Here is a 20704-nt window from a genome sequence, read left to right on the forward strand (position 1 = left end):
ACAGACAATGCGAGTGGAGAGAGGGTTAATGACAGGTTAAAGAGGCGTGAATTGTCTCAAGCCAGGACAGTTAGTAGAATTTTGCAGGCCCAGGCTAAATGGTGGGGGTTACATATAGTGTGACATGAACCCAAGATCCCGATTGATGCCGCCCTCATGTGTGTGGAACTTGGCTATCAGTTTCTGCTCGGTGATTCTGCATCGTGGTGTGTTTTAAGGCATCCTTGGAGAGCGCTTATCCAAAGATCAGAGGCTGAATGACCTTGATTGCTAAAGTGTTCCTGACAGCAAGGGAACATTCTTGCCTGATGATTGTCGCGTGGTGTCTGTTCATCCGTCTGCATGGTCTCGCCGATGTACCACACCTTAGGACATCCTGTTCTGCAGCGTAAGAGGTAGACAGCGTTGGCCGAGCCTCATGTGCATGTACCGTGTATCTAGTGGATGGTGTTCTCAATGTGTGTTAGAGGTATCTGTGTTGATGAGCTGGCATGTCTTGCAGGGGTAGCCATGGAAGGGTTGTTGTGGTGTTGTGGTTGCTGTTCTCCCGAAGGCTTGGTAGTTTGCTATGAACAGTGATCTTTTGAGGTTGCACGGTTGTTTGAAGGCAAGAAGTGGGGTTGTGAGGATGGTCTTGGCGAGATGTTTGTCTTCATCGATGACATGTTGAAGGCTGCAAAGAAGATGTTATAGTTTCTCTGCTCTGGGGAAGTACTGGATGAGGAAGTGTACACTGTTGGTCGTGTCCCATGTTTGTCTTCTGAGGAGGTCAGTGCGGTTTTTCGCTGTGGTGCATAGGAACTGTTGATCGATGAGTTGAGCGCTGTATCCCGTTCTTACGACGGTATCTTTCAGCAGCTGTCGGTGTCCGTTGCATTCCTGCTCACCTGAGAACATCCTGTGTATACGGAGGGCTTGTCTGTAGGGCATGGCTTCTCTAATGTGCTTAGGGTGGCGGAAGCTGGAGAAGCGGAGCATCGTGAGAATGTGGTAGAGTGGTACAGTGAAGTGTTGAGGTGATCGTCCTTGATGGAGATGCATGTGTCCAAGAATGTAACCGATTCTGGAGAGTAGTCTCCATTTATTAACAAGGGCATAGAGTACAAGAGCAAGGAGGTTATGTTGAACTGATACAAGATTCAGATGGTTGTTTATGGTTCTGAGTTCCACATTATGGATGGAATGCATTGGAGAAGAGGTTTCCAAGAATGGTTCCAGGGATGAGAAACTTCAGTGATGACAATCGACTAGAAAAATTGAAATCATAGAATCATAGAATCATAGAATCCTATAGTACAGACCATCAAGTCTGCACTGACTACAGATCCCCCCAGACCCTATCTCCATAACTCCATGTATTTAACTTACCTAGTCTCTCTGACACTAAGGAGCAATTTAGCATTTAACCTGCACATCTTTGGACTGTGGGAGGAAACTGTAGCACCCGGAGGAAATCCATGCAGACATGGAAAGAACATGCATACTCTGCACAGTCAGTGACCCAAGCAGAAAATCGAATCCGGGTCCTTGGTGCTGTGAGGTAGCAGTGCTAACAACTACGCCACCGTGCCACATAGTTCTCCGTGGTGAGAACTAGGCTGAGAGGAGATTTTACAGAAATGTTCAAAACCATGAATGGTGAGGGGCAGAGGCCTGGTCAGAGTAGACAGGGAGAAACAGTTTCCGCTCGTAAAAAGATCAGGAATGAGACGGCACAGGTTCAAAGTGATTTGCAAAAGAAGCAGATATGATGTGAGAAAAGACGTTTTCACACAATGGACGGTTCAGATCTGGAATGCACTGCCTGGGAGTGTGGTTCAATAGCATAATTAGATGATAATTTGAATTGAAACTATGTGCAGGGGTACAAGGCCGGAATTTTCCGGTCTTGTTTGCCCCAGTGCTGCTGCCAGCGAGAGCGGAGAATTTGATGCTCAGCCAAATCTCCATTCATTGCAGCGGGACTGGAGAATCCCAGCTGCGGGCGAGGTCAGAGAATCCGTCCAAGGGAAAAACAGGAGAATGAGTAAGAGTAAGTCAGAATGCTCATTTGGAGAACTGGTGCAGACAGGATGGGCTGAATGGTTTGCTTCTGCACTGTAATAATTCCGTGATTCTGGGTGCCAACACTTTGACTGATGTATTTAATAGGCCAAGGGGAGTTAAATATTTACTGTATGTGTGGGAAATTTCAGTGGGAGCTAATAATCTTTGAAGATCTGTGCGTCCAAGTGAGATAACACCACTGGTTGTATGCCATGCCAATGTTAGACTTGGCATTATCTGTTGCTATTTTAAATGAACACTCTGATTACAAGCGCACTTTGTAACAAGGGCACTCATAATCTTAGAAATTGGCAATGAGTGTCAGTTAAAAAAAAACAATGGTCCACTGAAATTACAAAAACGCTTTTGAGCAGATTCATAAATAGTGTGGAATAAAATAGTTTTATTAAATCCAGCCTATGTAAATGGGAACATTCTAAGCTAGAATTTCATCCAAGCAACAGTCTTCCCAAAGTGTAAGAGTAGGCTTTAGATTTAAGACTGTGTGGGCTCACATTACGCATTTTAAAGAAATAATGTGGATAAAAGTCATGACAATTATTGCCTCACCCATAATGCATTATGTCAATTAAACATTATTCTTTTGTGGACAGTATAAAGCTATGGGGTCAGGATTCGAACCCTCTCATGGCAGACTATTGAATTGGGGTTAGATTCAACACTGGCAGGCAGAGTTTCCCAAGATTCGGAAAACTTGGAAGCTAAGTAAAGATGGGAGCAGCAGGATCAAACGTTGCTTCTTCTTAATATAGCACTGCTGGTCAGCTAGGAGGGGTGGAAGTATTGCCCAAGACCCTCAAATAAATCTTACTAATTGTCTTCTGCTCTCGCTGCTGTGCTACTAGTTCTTAATTTCTCCAATCGATCCTCACAGCTGAAGTTTCTCATCCCAGGAACCATTTCTGTAAACCTCTTCTGCACTCCCTCCAATGGGTTCACATCCTTCATATAGTGTGGCGCCCAGAACTGAGGTCTACCTAGTGTCTTGTATAAATTCAGCTCTTGTATTCTGTGCCCCTATTAATAAAGCCCAGAATACAATATGCTTTATTAACTGCTCTCTATGCCTATCCTGCCACCTTCAATGGTCTCTGCACAGATGCACCCAGGTCCCTCTGCTCCTATGCCCCCTTTAAGAACCTCAACTCTTATTGTATATTGTCTCCAGGACCCCAGGCATCCCAGACATTCTCTCTTCCACCTCCTTCCATCAGGAAAAAGATACAAAAGTCGGAGGTCACATACTGACTGACTCAAGAACAGCTTCTTCCCCACTGCTGTCAGACTTTTGAATGGACCTACCTCACATTAAGTTGATCTTTCTCTACACCATAGCTATGATTGTTCATTACATTCTGCACATCCTCCTTTCCTCCTCTATGTATGGTATGCTTTGTCTGTATATCACGCAAGAAACAATACTTTTCACTGTATACCAATACATGTGACAATAATAAATCAAATCAAAATCAAATCAAATCAAATCATCCAACTTTAGAGCGATACCATAATCCAGCGATACCAGAGAGGGCATCTGACCCACACATTCCTGTCATCTGCTTTCCCCCCGCTCCCCACCCCCCCCCCACCCCCAGCCAAAGAACATAAATCTTGACTGTGCATAGCACCAAAGTGCATCAGGGAGAATGCATGGCAATAAGGTCTGCACCCTGATGGGGCATATCAAAAACGGTGCCAGTCATGATATCGAACGGGGCGGGTGGTATCAGCTATCACCACCCTACCTTGCTGTGGGGGGGGGGGTTTCCACAGTGTAAGCTATGTACTGCTGAAGCTAGACAAGGGAATTAAGGGTTATGGAGAGAAAGCGGGAAAGTGGAACTGATTCACTTCAGATCAGCCATGATCTTGTTGAATGGCGGGACAGGCTTGAAGGGCTAGATGGCCTACACCTGCTCCTATTTCTTATGTTCTTATGTTCTTATGAAACTTGAACTGAAAGATGCTTCTACATTCTTGAAGCTTGATTTTCCAAAGTATACAGTTCCAAAGGACCTTTGTCCCCAGACTGTCAAACTATATCTAACCTTGGCTACTAAACTGGTACACTGGACTCCTCAAAGAATCGTTAGTTAGTCACTTTGGCCACAGTATTCATTTTGTCAAAAATCTTGAGAGGTGTACAATTAATATTTGAAGCAATTCCCTCAAGGGCAGCCTCATTCTTCCGGGCCTTGAATGCTGTTCAGCTAAGCAGCCTTGCAAGAGAACAATAAATGCACTCTTGCTGCCCTACCTGACAATCAGAGCGGCTAGAGAAGTGGATTTGAGATTTCAGTCCAGTTATCTCCTATCACTGAGACTCCCACACTATCCTTACAGCCTGGCCTCTCACCCCAGGACCCCATAGTCGTCCCCAGCACTGCCCATCTGTTGAGGCTGCCAGTTTCCAGCTCTACCAAGGAAGGGCACCCACTCAGCTACTGTTTGAACAGCAACCCAGAATGGAGGAACCAGGAAATGATGCCTGCTTGGCAGCCAGTGCATTCCCTTGGAGCAAGGTGGGTGATCCGATATGAAGGGAAGGTAAGGCCTTTGCCCACCCACACCCCCAATCACAGTCCTAACCACCCTCACCCCTGCCCATATTCCGAAGATGACCCTGAACTGTATTTCTGTGCGTCCCCAACATTCTGCCCGGTGCCCCTTGAGCATTGGACTGTCCAAGAAGTAATGGCCATCTGTGCATTCAGCTCCGATATTGCCCTCAGAGGTGATGGCGCCAGGTTCACGCTAATGCAGAGCTGTTGTAAATGGCACCAAAGTGACGCAATGCCGAATATTCACTGCAGGCTCGATATCTGGCATGAGTGCTCGCTAATGATATGCGGATGCATTCAAATTTGGTTTGCACTCTCTCCCGATATTTTCCACAATCACTCTGACCAATGTTAGTTCAAAATCGGGAAGCGCCATCTTGCCAGCCACATTGACATTTTCTCAAACCCTCTGCTCTTAGAGACCATGCTGCCATTCCCATGGATGGGGAGAGTGGGCTCAAGATCCCACCCAACATTAGGCTGTGTTGTCATACAATATCGATATTTTTCAGATGAGTAAGGTTTGGATAACCTGAATTTTATGGAGCACATCAAGAAACGGAATTTATCCCAACAAATTTACTAGAATCTTATGGAAAGTCAAAGTCAAAGTTTATTTACTAGTCAGAAATAAGGCTGACATTAATACTGCAATGAAGTTACTGTGAAATTCCCCTAGTTAGCTGTGATTTTTTGATTACTAAGTGGCAATATATGTTTGTGGTTTTATAAATATTGGTAGGTGAATCAATCTGGAGTATCCTTGTCTTGTTACAACAGAGCCTCCGGCCAATGTATTAAGGGGTTGAGGGAATAACATAGTTCAGAGCATGGGGAATCTGTCAGTATGAATGGGAAACAGTGCAGTACAGGCTGTGACTGAAGAAAGAAAACAGGGCGAGTTATCACTTGTATGAATTGGAAGAGGTTGGCAGGTTTGAGCTGTGTTTCCCTATAAGCTTCAAAAACAACAAACGCGAGACCGGATGAAGTAAATTGGTTAGAGGATATCAAACAAAGAATCAGGATTTGCTCACCCAGTGAATAAAATCTAAACCATGACGTGGAAATTAAAATAATTCTGTCAACAATAAGGTGATTGAATGACAATCAAGAAGAGGGTTTATGAGGCAAAATATGACAAATTAAAGTCAAAGTGAGAGCTGTTCTTTTGTAACTATGGGCCTCATAATCCTGGCAGCATGGTGGCATAGTGGTTAGTACTGTTGCCTCACAGCTCCAGGGACCCGGGTTCGATTCCTGGATTCGGTCACTGTCTGTGTGGAGTTTGCACATTCTCCCTGTGTCTGTGTGGGTTCCCCACAGGGGCTCAAATTTCCTCCCACAGTGTGAAAGACGTGCTAGTTAGGTGCATTGGTCATGCTAAATTCTCCCTCAGTGTGCAGGTGCCAGAGTGTGGCGACTCATGGATTTTCACAGTGACTTCATTGCAGTGTTAATGCAAGCCTGTTTGTGACACTAATAAATAAACTTTAAACTTGTAGGGCCTGATTTTACCATCAAGTTGCACCCATTTTCAGACGCGAAAACTTGGTAAAGTCAGGCATGTGGTGAGTAGCACAATCTGTGCCTGCCTCTGCACTGGTTCCCCATTACCGAAGTCTGAAAATAGACACGTGTTTAAATTGGCTTGATGTGCTGCACACCCAACCTTACCGGCACTTCCCCCTTTACCACTGTGTTTGCCCATCCAGATTCGGTGCGAAACAGACATAGTCCGATTTGGGCACTCCAGTTAGTGAGGGGGTAAGTGCCAAGCGTCTGACAGCTCCCTGCTTGAGATTGACTGGGGAGGGGGAAAGATGGGTACAATGGCTTACTGCTTGAGATCAGTGGAAGGGTCCACTGCCACTCTGTTTGAGATCAATGGCGGGAGGGGGGGGTTAAGGGGGAGTCCCCTGTCACTTTGAATGGGATCGTGGCGAGGAAGGGGTGGGTCCGCTGCCACTCTGCCTGTGATCATTGGGGGGTAGTGGGGGGGAGAGCCCACAATCGGTCTGGGTGGCGAAGGGGGTGAGGGGATAAGAGGGTTGTGGGGGTGGGGCAATGTCTTTGGGGGCCAGGGGATGGCATTATCCGGCCCGGAAGCGATGTGGCAGGGAAGCCGCATTCTAACATTTTTCTTTCTACGCATGCACAGTTGGAGTCACCGGTTGGAGTTGCAGTGTTTTGGGCCCTGCCCAAAGGCTTCTACAGCATGATTCGGAATTGCTGATATTTTTTCAGGCAGAGTAAGCCAGAGATCGCATCTGAAACACTCCCAGCTTCAAGTCCACCCAGCACGTAGAATCAAAACGGTAAAATAGGGCCTGTAATGTCAATGGGCCTAAATGGAGTACCAGAGAAAATCAGTCTAAAACGGAATGGTTTATTGAACCTTGGAGTGAGTATCAGAAACAGATTTATTAGAAAGACTCCAGGAATGAGAGATCTATGGCATTGTCCTTCTTGGAACAGAAGAGCTGAAAGCCAGATTAACCATAGATTGCAGTGTTTACGTTAACCCAGCAACTCAGAGGGCTCATTTTGTCAACACTAAAATGCATGTTTAGGCCGAGACACAAGTCCACACCCCTCCCCACTCCACCCCATTTACAGCTAATAAATGCACTTTGAAGGCTATACCCACATCAGGAGCCGACCTTAATTCTTCAGCTCAGAAACACATGTTGAGAATTATACTCACCTCATAAGTCAGCTCATGGCATCAGGCAGGTGATACGGGTCACGGTGCCAAGCAGATGAGCGCCTGAGTTTAAGAACTGCCCACACTGAGCAACTCACACACAGCGGCAGATGAACAGAAATCAGCCCTCCAGCATAAAGAGTGAAGTATGAAGCTGGTTCCAAGCTGAAAAAGTTGTAGCATTTGCCAATTTGTTGAATAACTGTGCAATGAGGGAATTCAGTGTTACTGAATAACTGGTGCAAGAATGGAAGAAGAAGGAATCTGCCTATAGAAGATGCTCAATATCAAATGTGAGGTGAGATCAGGGACCAGCCACTGGTATAATCTTGAGAAGCCTATAATGGAAAGGGTCCAGGAGTCAGAAGTGCAATGCATATATACGCACTTAAGTCAGTCAAATCAAACCTTGAGACCAGCAAGACTCCTCATGCTGACACTATAATTAAGAAAGCCCACCAATACCTCTACTTTCTCTGAAGACTAAGGAAATTTGACATGTCAGCTATGACCCTCACCAACTTTTACAGATGCATCATAGAAAACATTCTTTCTGGTTGTATCACAGCTTGGTATGGCCCCTGCTCTGCCCAAGATCGCAAGAAACTACAAAAGGTCGTGAATATAGCCCAGTCCATCACGCAAACCAGCCTCCCATCCATTGACTCTGTCTACACTTCCCACTGCCTCGGAAAAGCAGCCAGCATAATTAGGGGCCCCCTCTCACCCTGGACATTCTCTCTTCCACCTTCTTCCTTCGGCAAAATGATACAAAAGTCTGAGGTCACATACCAACCAGCTCAAGAACAGCTTCTTCCCTGCTGCTGTCAGGCTTTCGAATGGACTTAACTTGCATTAAATTGATCTTTCTCTACACCCTAGCTATGACTGTAAAACTACATTCTGCATTCTCTCATTCCCTTCTCTATGAACAGTATGCTTTGTCTGTATAATGTGGAAGATACAATACTTTTAACTGTATATTAATACATGTGACAAACCAAATCTGATCAAACTTGGCATCGCCGATCTATGGAACAAAAACATCTTATGTTGCGGCAGAAAATCAAGATTGCTCAGAGAGAACTAACAGACTTTGATGCCAAAATTACCAGAGCAAGATCCTGATGATGATATCATGTCAAGGTGACTCTCAATGAATTTGGTGAAACCTTTGTCTAGAATGCTGAAGACTATAAACTTGACGGTTCCTAAAACGTACAATTGTGGTTCAAATCATCCTTGTAAAATTGCGTCATGGCACATTGCTTTAAATCACCTGCTCCCGCACCAACAGTTCATATTTTAAATCCAGATAAATAAGTTTACCCCAGTTAAAGCTACAAATACAATAGGATCAAAATAATAGATGTGTTCTGTGATAAGCCCAGGAGGCCTATGTGGAATCATTTATTGATCTCCCTGTGGGCTTCACTGAACAGGAGTTCCCTTGGTAACAGTTGGAACTTAATACCTGGCCTTTTATAAGGCAGGCCCAGGACTGGGCCTGCTGAACTGTAGACTAAGGCAGGGACTAATGTGTGTATGCCACAGTAGTAGCTTTGCTTTGCATTCCGTAATAAACTATGTTCCTCTCCAGTCAGGCTTCCTGAGTGATTACATGTTCCTGAGTAATTATGAGGAGATTGGTTCAAGTAAATGAGAGAATTTATTTATTTTGCCTTACGAGCCTAGTTGAGTTGCCTTACGAGCCTAGTTGAGTTCTTCGAAAATGTGACTGAACACATTGACGAAGGAAGTGCAGTGGACGTGGTGTACATGGACTTCAGCAAGGCGTTTGATAAGGTCCCCCATGCAAGACTTCTTGAGAAGGTGAGAGGGCATGGGATCCAAGGGGCTTTGGCCTTGTGGATCCAGAACTGGCTTGCCTGCAGAAGGCAGAGAGTGGTTGTGGATGGGTCTTTTTCTGCATGGACGTCAGTCACCAGTGGAGTGCCCCAGGGATCTGTTCTAGGACCCTTGCTGTTTGTCATTTTCATAAATGACCTAGATGAGGAAGTGGAGGGATGGGTTAGTAAGTTCGCCGATGACACGAAGGTTGGTGGTGTTGTGGATGGTCTGGAAGGATGTCAGAAGTTGCAGCAGGACATAAATAGGATGCAGGACTGGGCGGAGAAGTGGCAGATGGACTTCAACGTGGATAAATGTGTAGTCGTCCATTTTGGCAGGACCAATGGGATGAACGAGTACACTATCAAGGGCAGGAGTCTTAGGAGTGTTGAAGAGCAGAAGGATCTTGGGGTCCAGGTCCACAGGACTCTTAAATCGGCCTCGCAGGTGGAGGATGTGGCCAAGAAGGCGTATGGTGTACTGGCCTTCATTAATCAAGGGATTGAGTTTAGGAATCGGGAGGTAATGCTGCAACTTTATAAGACCCTTGTCAGGCCTCACTTGGAATACTGTGCGCAGTTCTGGTCGCCTCACTATAGGAAGGACGTAGAAGCTATTGAAAGGGTACAGAGGAGATTTACAAGGATGTTGCCTGGACTGGGAGGCATGCCTTATGAATTTAGGTTGAGGGAGCTGGGACTCTTCTTCCTGGAGAGACGAAGGTTGAGAGGCGACCTGATAGAAGTTTATAAAATGTTGAGAGGAATAGATAGGGTGGATTCTCAGAGGCTTTTTCCCCGGGTTGAAATGGTCGCTACGAGAGGACACAGATTTAAGGTGCGGGGAGGCAAGTACAGAAGTGATGTTAGGGGTAAGTTTTTCAGTCAGAGGGTGGTGAGTGAATGGAATCGGCTGCCGTCAGTGGTGGTGGAGGTGAACTCGCTGGGGTCTTTTAAAAGACTTCTGGATGAGTATATGGGATTTAATGGGATTGGGGGTTATAGATAGGTCTATGGATTGGTAGGTGTTGATGTGATCGGCGCAACTCGTGGGCCGAAGGGCCTGTTTGTGCTGTAGTGCTCTATGTTCTATGTTCTATGTTCTATTTTGGCACAAAGGTCAGTAACCAATGGACACAGATTTAAAATCTGGTGAATGAACCAGAGGGCAGATTTAGGAGATTTTGTTTTAACGCAGTGAATGCACTGGCAAAACGGAAGTGAAATAAATTGTAAATTTCCAAAGAGAATTAGATGTAAATCTGAAAACACAGGAGGAAAAAACAGCAAAGACAGGGAAGTAAGAATACTAGTCCAAACTTGTATTATGTACTTTAAAATGGAACATCAGTAAACACTGGGAGAGGAGAATACTCATCCGAACACTTCTTTTTCTTTCTGGGAAGTGAATATTTGCAGGTCTATGGAGAAAGAGTAGGGGACTACAGCAAACTGGATAGGTCTTGCAGACAATAGGCACAAGCTTATTGAGGTATTAAGTTATGCACCAACTATCTCAAGAACAGCTTCTCCCCTGCTGCAGCCAGGCTGTTGAATGGACCTACCTGGCATGAGATTGATCTTTCTCTGCTATGACTGTCACACTACATTCTCTCTCGTTTTCTTCCCAATGAATGACATGCTTTGTCTGTATAGCGCTCAAGAAACAATACTTTTCGCTGTATGTTAATACATGTGACAATAATAGATCCAATCAAATCAAATCAAAGCACGATGGGCCAAAGGGCTCTGCGTTGTAAGATTCTGTAAATTTGTGATTGAGCCAATTAACACAGCCAGCACGTCATTGTGTATATGGACCCAGCAGGATATGCAGAAAGTGACTATAACAATAGCCATGATCAGATTTGTTTTACCAAGCTCCAGCGTTACAAAATGCAATGCAGCTGATCTGATATCTTCGGTTCATAGACATAGACTCAGTGTTTATTTTCTTCTGCATTTGGCAGCTTGTGGCTTGCCATCCTTAGAAGGTCTGTAATTGAGAATCTACTGATGACCACGGAACAATTGTTGCTTGTCAGAAAAGCCCATCTGGTTCACTCATACCTTTTAGAAAAGGAAATCTGCCATCCTTACCCGGTCTAACCTTCATGTGACTCCAGAGCCACAGCAGTGTGGTTGACTCTCAACTGCCCTCTGCAATGGCCTAACAAGCCACTCAGTTTCAAGGACAACTAGGGATGAGCAATAAATGCTGGCCAGCCAGCAATGCCCATGTCCCACAAATCAATTTAAAGAAAAGAAGAAAACTGAGCAAACAGTGGGTTGGAGAGCACAAAATGGAACTCCTCTCCCCACGAGAATACCTTGAGTTCATAGAACCACAGAATCCCTACACTGCAGGAGGAAGTCATTTCGCCCATCGAGCCTGCACTGACAATCTCACCCAGGCCCTATCCCCATAACCCCACATATTTACACTGTTAGCCCTCTTGACACTAAGAGGCAAGTTAGCATAGCCAATCAACCTAACCTGCATATCTTTGGAGTGTGGGGGGAAATCGGAGCACCTGGAGGAGGCCCATGCAGACACGGGAGAACATGCAAACTCCACACAGACAGTGACCTGAGGCCGGAATTGAACCCAGGTCCCTGGCTTTGTGAGGCGGCAGTGCTAACCACCGTGCCACCCCTGACAGACATGCTTCGTCACCACAGCAGTTGTACATTGCTGCTGTTATGGTCTTGGCATTGCACGCTTTTCAGCCTGGATACCGACAGAAAATTTTGCCCAGTTTTGTTCCCAGGACACAGCTTTACAAGGAAGCGCAAATTGAAAGATGGAGCCCAGATATTAGAGTATCCAATTCACAGCTCTCGTGTTTTTCAGAAAATCAGAAGCACCACTGATCAAGCTCGCCGGCCACAAGACCCAATTAGCTAATCCAGATAAGTCTCTGCACCTAGAGGCAAATCTTGTAAAATTCATGTGTCAAGTTTCAGATCTTCATGTTCCTTTAGTACCTGTCAGGAATGGTAAACAAAGACCAGCATGATTAGACCCTGATATTCAGTCTGAATTCTCAATGAGTTTAAATCAGTTTTCTTTAGCCTCATTTCGCTTGTCCTGGAAGGTGTCAGTCAAATGTTATGAAGAAAGATTCTTCAGGATTTTTTTTCCCCAGAATGATATCAAATTATAAGGTGGGAGGCAGGAGATCCCATTAGGTGGAGAACATTGGTGTTGACTTAATTAAAGTTTATTTATTGTCACAAGTAGGCTTACATTAACACTATAATGAAGTTACTGTGAGAATCAAAAGAGAAAGGGTCGGAAAATTCTCAGCCTGTCTGGCAGCATCTGTAAGGAAAGAAAAGAGGTTTTGAGTTCTTTATCAAAGCTAAAAGGCATTGAAAGTGGGAAATATTTATACTGCAGGGGGAGGGAATGAAAGATGAGCCATAGCCACAAAAACAAGGGGAAAGGCTGCTATTGGCAGTCCATAGGGAGAGTAGAAGATGTGAATGGTTGAAGGGCAGAGAAGCTGAAATCAGAGGGTAAATTGTGACAGATGAAGATGTGGGGAGAGAAGCGAGATGGGTGGGAAAGAGGTAAAATTGAGAAAAAGAAGGAAAAAGGGAAGGAAAGGAGGAGAAAAGGTAAGAAAAGGGGGGGGATAAAATAGGGGGAAAGAGTGGGGGGAAAGTAAAAGTAAAGAAAGACAAAAATTTTACTGTAAAACTCCCTTAGTCACCATATTCCAGCACCTGTTTGGGTACACTGAGGGAGAATTTAGCATGGACAATGCACCTAACCAGCGCATCTTTTGGACTGTGGGAAGAAACCAGAGCACCCAGAGGATACCCACGCAGACATGGGGTGAACGTTCAAACTCCACACAGACAAGCCAGGAATTGAACCCGGGTCCCTGACACTGTGAGACAGCAGTGCTAGCCACTGTGCCACCTTCTTTGTTTTTTCAAAAAATTCTAGGTCACATGAAAGTCTGAATAAAATTGCCTGCATGTTTTGCTCGCACCCACTTTATTATTGCACTGGAAACATCTTATTGCAATCAGTTGAAAGATTAGGTGGCATTTCAAAGATGGCAAATGGATTGCCGATTTCAGAGGCCGTGATATCGCAGACCAGTGTGGTATGTAGGGTCAATACCTGAAATCATCACACTGGATATTAGGCTTCTGCGTGACTTCGACTTTCCTTCTTTCACAACGTGAAATTCAGCCCCATATCTCAACAATTCTTACTTGCATAAATGCACTAAGTAGAAATGACACCATATCACAGCAGTTAAGCAAATTTTACCCAAAATTCACTCCTTTTATCATTATGTTAAATCATAATTTAAAATCTAAAAGCAGTAAATGAAAACAATTTTGAGGGAATCTGAAAGGAATACAAAAATCTAGAATCCAAAACCCATAAGTCCAAAAGACCATAAGATGTAGGAGAAGAATTAGGCTATTCAGCCCATCAAGTTTGCTCTGTCATTCAATCCTGGCTGATAAGCTTCTCAATCCCATTCATTCGTCTTTTCCCTGTAATCTTTGATCTCCTTAGAGACTTATAGAATCATAGAATCCCTAAAGTACAGAAGGATGCCATTCAGCCCATCGAGTCTGCTCCAACTGTGACAGAGCATCCAAGGACCTTATCCCTGTGACCCCACATATTTACCTGACTAATTCCACTAACCTACACATCTCGGGACACTATAAGGAGCAATTTAGAATGGCCAATCCACCTAACCTGCACACCTTTGGATTGCGGGAGGAAATCGGAGCACCCAAAGGGAACCCACGCATACACGGGAAGAATATGGAAACCAGCAGGTTCAGAGGCAAGGTAGAATCAATGTTTTATGTATTATTATAAATTACCTGAACAAGTCACTGCAAGCTCATTAAATGCTATGCTATTTGAGTAGCTTTTCTGTGTGTGTACTGGACAGTTGTTAGTACCGTAAACTTTAACTTGAACGTTGTGCAATCTCATAGATCAAATTATTTGAGAGCACATCAACAAAGTAATTGAACTGAGCTGCAACCAGTTCTAAAGGAACCATCAGCTCTTTTGTAGAGCCTTAAAGATCTGGTCATTATTCAACTATGGAGAATGTAAATAATTGAGCACAATATCATCCTCAGCTAATATTGATATATAAATACTTCACCTGTTATTGAACAGAAACTAAGCTCAATCATCCTGGATTTTTTTTTCCCTTTTGGCAAATCAAATAAACTAAATCAAACAAAACTGAGGGACAAAGTAAAAAGGATAACTCCTCAAAAGTGGAGTGGTGGTGGTTGGGGGGGGGGGGGGGGGGGGGGCGGTTGGGGGGGGGGGGGGGCGGCTGGGGGGGGAGGCCGAAACAGAAAAGAAAGCATAAAGGAAACAGCAAAGCAAAATGTGATTAAAGGAATGAATAATGCACCCAGTCTCTGCGGGACCCAACAAGCCCTTGGACTGCGCATTCTCCTTCTTTTCCCTTCCTGTGTAGTTGTGACCATCGTCGGGTAATTGCCACCATTTTGATTGGGATTGAAAGTTTGACACCATCCAGGTCTCCATACCACACTGGGCCATGGACCTTGGTATCCCCTCATTCATTAAAGGAAGATCAAAGGCCTACAGTTTTCTGGCATATCTTTAAACTCATGCACTGAGGTTCATGTTTGAGTGGCGTTAGACCTCTGTTGTGCACTCTCAGATGTAGCAACTTCTCTGACCTTGTCAAGTGAAAGATTAACAGGAGCAAAGTTTTCTGTCACTGCCTTGTCTTCCAGTGTGTGCTGATGTTACATAGCTGCTGTGACACCCTGACAAATGTCTTGAATAAGAGCCAAAGCTCCATTGCCTTTGAGATGAATGTTTGAATTCCAAACATGCCATCATTGAGAAGTGATCAATAATGGCTATTTATTGACTGCGCAGTGTCATTGCATAGGAATTCTGACAGAACTTATTGCTAATGCTTGCAAGGTCTATTTTAAATTTGTCCTTTTGTCATATAATCAGGTCATTTTTACCAGCAATACATCAATTTATACAGACTTGGATTGCTTTATGCTAAGTGATTTATATATCTGCTGAGTGGACATTGGAATTTTTTAATGTTGTAATGACTGAGAAAAATTGAAATGAGAGGGATACATTTCTCAAATTGACCATCCCCGGCAGGATGAATGAGAGGACGGTAAAAATTGAGTACTGGTCCAAATTAGTCTTATATACCTTAAAATGGAGTGTTTGCCATTTTCCTTTGTCCAATTTCAGGTGGATGTGGGTGGGAGGGTTGAAAATTGAAAATAGGGTCATAGAGCCCCTGTAGTACAGAGGGAGGCTATTTGCTCATCCAGTCTGCACTAACCCTCTGATAGAGCATCCCACCCAGACCCTATCCCCATAACCCAACATATTTATCCTGCCAATCTCCCTAACCTACACATCTTGGGACACTAAATGGCACTTAATCATGGCCAATCAACCCACCCCACATTGTTGGACTGTGGGAGGAAACTGGAGCATCTGAAGAAAACCCATGCAGACACGAGGGGAATGTGCAAACTCCACACGGACAGTGACCCAAGGTCGGAATTTAAATCTGTGTCCCTGACACTGTGAGGTAGCTGTGTGCCACCGTGCCACCCTGAGTTCTTGAGCAGAGGATTTTTCTCCACTGGTCACCTTGCTTTCAGGCTTTTATGCCAGTATTATATGCCATTTATAGCATTTCTACACTTGAAGGGGCATCCGACTGCCATCCAACATCATTATGGTAGGCAAGAGGGATTCTCCAGAAAATCCTCTTGAACAGAGATCCTCAACATTTAAATGCAAAACAAAAAGGCAGCTCCCTTGAAACTTACGGCCATATCTAGAGGTTCCTGTCCATTGACTCTGTCTACATTTTCCACTGTCTCAGAAAAGCAGCAGCATTATTAAGGACCCCAAATATCCTGGAGATACTCTCTTCCAACTTCTTCTGTCAGGAAAAAAATCCAAAAGCCTGAGGTCACGTACTGACCAGCTCAAGAACAGCTTCTTCCCTGCTGCCATCAGACTTTTGAATGGACCCACCTCGCACCAAGTTGATCTTTCTCCTACAACCTAGCTATGACTGTAACCCTACATTCTGCACTCATAAGAACATAAGAACATAAGAAATAGGAGCAGGAGTAGGCCATCCAGCCCTTCGAGCCTGCCCCGCCATTCAATAAGATCATGGCTGATCTGTTGTGGCTCAGTTCCACTTTCCCGCCCTCTCCCCATAACCCTTAATCCCCTCTCTTATCAAGAACCCATCAACCCGCTTCTTAAAAATATTTAGCGAGGCAGCCTCCACCACTTCAACGGGCAGAGAATTCCAGAGATTCACCACCCTTTGAGTGAAGAAGTTCCTCCTCAACTCCGTTCTAAACCGCCTCCCCTTTATCTTGAGGCTGTGGCCCCTAGTCCTACTGTCTTTTTTGAGCGGGAAGAGTCTCTCCACCTCTATCCTATCCATCCCATTCATCATCTTATACGTCTCAATGAGATCTCCCCTCATTCTTCTAAACTCTAACGAGTACAAGCCTAGTTTATTCAGCCTCTCCTCATAGCTCAATCCCCTCAACTCCGGTATCAGCCTAGTCAACCTCCTCTGCACTCCCTCCAGGGCCAAAATATCCTTGCGCAGGTGCGGCGCCCAAAACTGCACACAGTACTCCAGCTGCGGCCTCACCAATGCCCTATACAGCTGCAGCAAGACCTCCCTACTTTTATATTCAATCCCCCTCGCTATGAAGGCCAGCATCCCATTTGCCTTCCTGACCACCTGCTGCACCTGCAAGCTGGGTTTTTGCGACTCATGCACAAGGACCCCGAGGTCCCTCTGCACCGTCGCCTGCTGCAGTTTTTCGCCACGTAAGTAATAGTCCTTCCTACCATTCTTCCTACCAAAGTGGACCACCTCACACTTGCCAACATTAAATTCCATTTGCCATTTCCTGGCCCATTCGCCCAGCCTATCTAGATCCTTCTGCAGACTCTCCACACCCTCCGCACAATTTGCCTTTCCCCCAATCTTGGTGTCATCAGCAAATTTCGACACCCTGCACTCGGTTCCCTCCTCCAGATCATCTATATAAATGGTAAATACTCTCTCCTTTCCTTCTCTGTGAACGGCCTACTTTCTCTCTATGGTGCGCAAGAAACAATACTTTTCACTGTATACTAATACATGTGACAATAATAAGTCAAATCAAATCAAAAGCAAAGGTTACAAAGGCATGGATGATGGTATCAGTGGCAGATAAGCTAAGTCAGGTGATGTTCTGTAGGTGGATGTAGGTAGTCTTTGTGGATGTGATTGGAGGCTCCCTGAACCTCTCTGACTACACACCTCTCCCTCTCCAGGGCACTCCTCAAAAGAAACATAACTATTGTATAAAATGTTAGCATGATTACCATTTATTGCTAAAATTTGTTGGAGTTAAACTTACTTTGACTATTATGTCGAAATTGCTCTTCCTCTGTATGTGTGCTGTATATCAGGTTTAATTAGAATGTTATTGTTGTTGGGAACTATTGCCTGAGGTGGGGATTACAGCTCTTGCTATGGTAATTTCTATAATTTCTTGTGACTTCCTGAGATCAGTCTTTATGAGATGCTTGACTTCACTGCTGGATCGAGGCATTTCGCACTGTTGGAGTTGATTTTTTTTTAACTCCAAAACCCTTCAACATGCACTCAAAAACCAATTAAAATATACCAAGAATGCATCCAAGCACATTTCACTATAAAAGAAGGGTGACTTGCGTCATTTTACACTTTTTAATTCTTTTCTTTAACTGTCCCCCCACTCTCCCATTTGGACCCTCTCCTTGAAGGCAATGATATGTATTGCTGAAAAAAATAAACATGCTGTTGAAGCTTTTCACCTCATACTCATCAGGACAAACTCAAAGATAGTCATTTAGTGGCCCTGTTGATCGTGGATGCAAATCCCCTAATGGCCACTGTATTTTATGAGAAGCCAAAATCAGGATTTGTGCCCTCATCCACACCAATGCATGTGGAGGAGGGGGATTGATGCATGAGAGGGGGATGGAGGAGTGCCTCGTTGTTTGGGTGGGGTGGTGTTCCCCAATTTTGTGAGTGAGGGGTTGCCCCAATGCTTGCGTAGAGAGGCTGGGGGCTATATCTGTAGCAGGGTTGGGGGGGGTGCTTAATTTTAACTTTGTAATTGGAGTACCCTTTAAAAATGGGGCCCCAATTTTAGTTTTGCCCTGCTGTGTTTAGGTCCCACCCCTTCAGCTGGCTGTGTGGTTCTCGCCAGCAATCTGAAATCCCGTGGAGTTGTTCAATCAGGTGAGAAACGTTGACTACGAAGCCAGTGAATTTCACACAGCTTTTCTCACCTGATCCAATACCCTGTGCAAATTATGGGAAAATTCTGGCAAGAATTCATACTTCAAAAGAAAGCAACAATTTGAGTTGCATGAGGAAAGGATGCTGATTGGTTGGCAAGATGATTTTGATTGGTCGAGGCATTGCCTTGGAGAATTGCCTTGGAGACACTTGGATGCACTCTGCCAAACACTGGAGATCCAGAGCTCTGCCTATGAAAACAACAACCTTTCTTTACTGACATAACCATTCAGGAGATTCATGGCTAACCACTTGCCAAATAAGTGTGGGAATTTTCCAGCCCTGGCCCTTGTCGGGATTGTCCAATCCTGCCGAAAGCCAATGTAGATGCAGAGCTGGAAAATAGAAAGGGTTGAGAGCTTCAAATTTCTAGTGTCCAGATCACCAACAACCTGTCCTGGTTCTCCCATGCTGATACTATAGTTAAGAAAGCATACCAACACTTCTACTTTCTCAGAAGACTAAGGAAATTTGGCCTGTCAGCTATGACTCTCATTAACTTTTACAGATGAACCATAGAAAGTATTCTTTCTGGTTGTATCACAGCTTGGTGTGGCTCCTGCTCTGCCCAAGACCACAAGCATCTACAAAAGGTCATGAATGCAGCCCAATCCATCACACAAACCAGCCTCCCATCCATTGACTCTGTCTACACTTCCCACTGCCTCGGAAAAGCAGCCAGCATAATTAAGGACCTCAAGTACTCCAGACATTCTCTCTTCCACCTTCTTCCTTCGGGAAAAAGATACAAAAGTCCGAGGTTACGTACCAACCAACTCAAGAACAGCTTCTTACCTGCTGCTGTCAGGCTTTTGAATGGACTTACCTTGCATTAAGCTGTCCTTTCTCTATATTCTAGCTATGACTGTAGCACTACATTCTGCACTATCTCGTTTTCTTCTCTATGAACGGAGTGCTTTGTCTGTATAGTGCACAAGAAACAATACTTTTCACTGTATGTTAACACGTGCGACAATAATAAATCAAATCAAATCAAAATCAAATCAAATCAAAATACCAGCCTAAGGCCTATTTTCGTTTCAATTGAACACTCATATATCTTATCATGTGTAGTGTTGGCTCTGCCTATGTCCATCAGGTGTATATCTCAGGAATTTGAGGATGGATCTCTTTGGGTCTCAGTTGGATTTTCCTCACAGTGGATTAGGAATTCAGCAGGGTTACCGATCGGCGTGCCTGAACCGTTGAGGACTTCCAGTGTGTAAAGCTCTGCTGCTGAAAGTAAGACTTTTATTGATATTTATTATTCCCTATTTCCATTTCAATAATTCATGGTTGGGTATGGTTTTAGCACTGTTGAATGCCAAGAACTATTACTGGCTGCGATTTGCAGCACTGGTGATTTCACCAATGTAAAATGATACAAGCACTCTTGCAACCTTGCGAATTGTGTATTGCTCTGTTTATTGTGGAAAGGAAAGTCTTCAGCTTTTCTTTTTAAGGAAGGCTAGCGACAATTCTTTGGCAGTTGAACGTAAAAATGAGTAGCGTCTAGAATGTTCCCTTTACCGCAAAACAACAGATGTTCATTGATTATTGGATGTTCATGGAGCTCCCTTGTTGGATTGAGGTCAACATGTGTATCCATGCTAGCTTGTGTCCAACAGTGGATCTGTAAGCAGCTAAGGTCTATCCCTGGCCATCTGTTACTTAGTTTCTCTTTTTACTAAAAGAATACTTTTATTTGTGAAAAATAAGTAGGCGTGAAATGACTTGTTAAGAAGAATCCAGAATAACATTTTCAGGAAAATTGAGAGGTTAAGACGTGTAGTCTATCCAAATTAAAATTAATTAAAATAGAAATTATAGACTGATTAGCGTTTTCCAAGAGTTCATTGTGACTGAGTTTGGTGTGATAAAATTGTGAGCTAGAAGCAGATAGGGAAGAAATCTTTTGTGTTGTGTCCCCCTGCGGTGACATTGCGGATATCCATCTCAGTAATCTCATGAAGGAAAAATACTGTCCATAAATATACATGCTGTTGTGTGTGATACAAATGCAGTGCTCCAAACCAAGGGACAATAGATCCATAACAATATGGCCCAGTCTGCTATAATTCCACAGTAACTTAGGCCAGGATACGAAAGCCGGGATTTTTA

Source organism: Carcharhinus amblyrhynchos, chromosome 6, assembly GCF_965287045.1.
Source record: "Carcharhinus amblyrhynchos chromosome 6, sCarAmb.v2.hapA, whole genome shotgun sequence".
Classification (NCBI taxonomy): domain Eukaryota; kingdom Metazoa; phylum Chordata; class Chondrichthyes; order Carcharhiniformes; family Carcharhinidae; genus Carcharhinus; species Carcharhinus amblyrhynchos.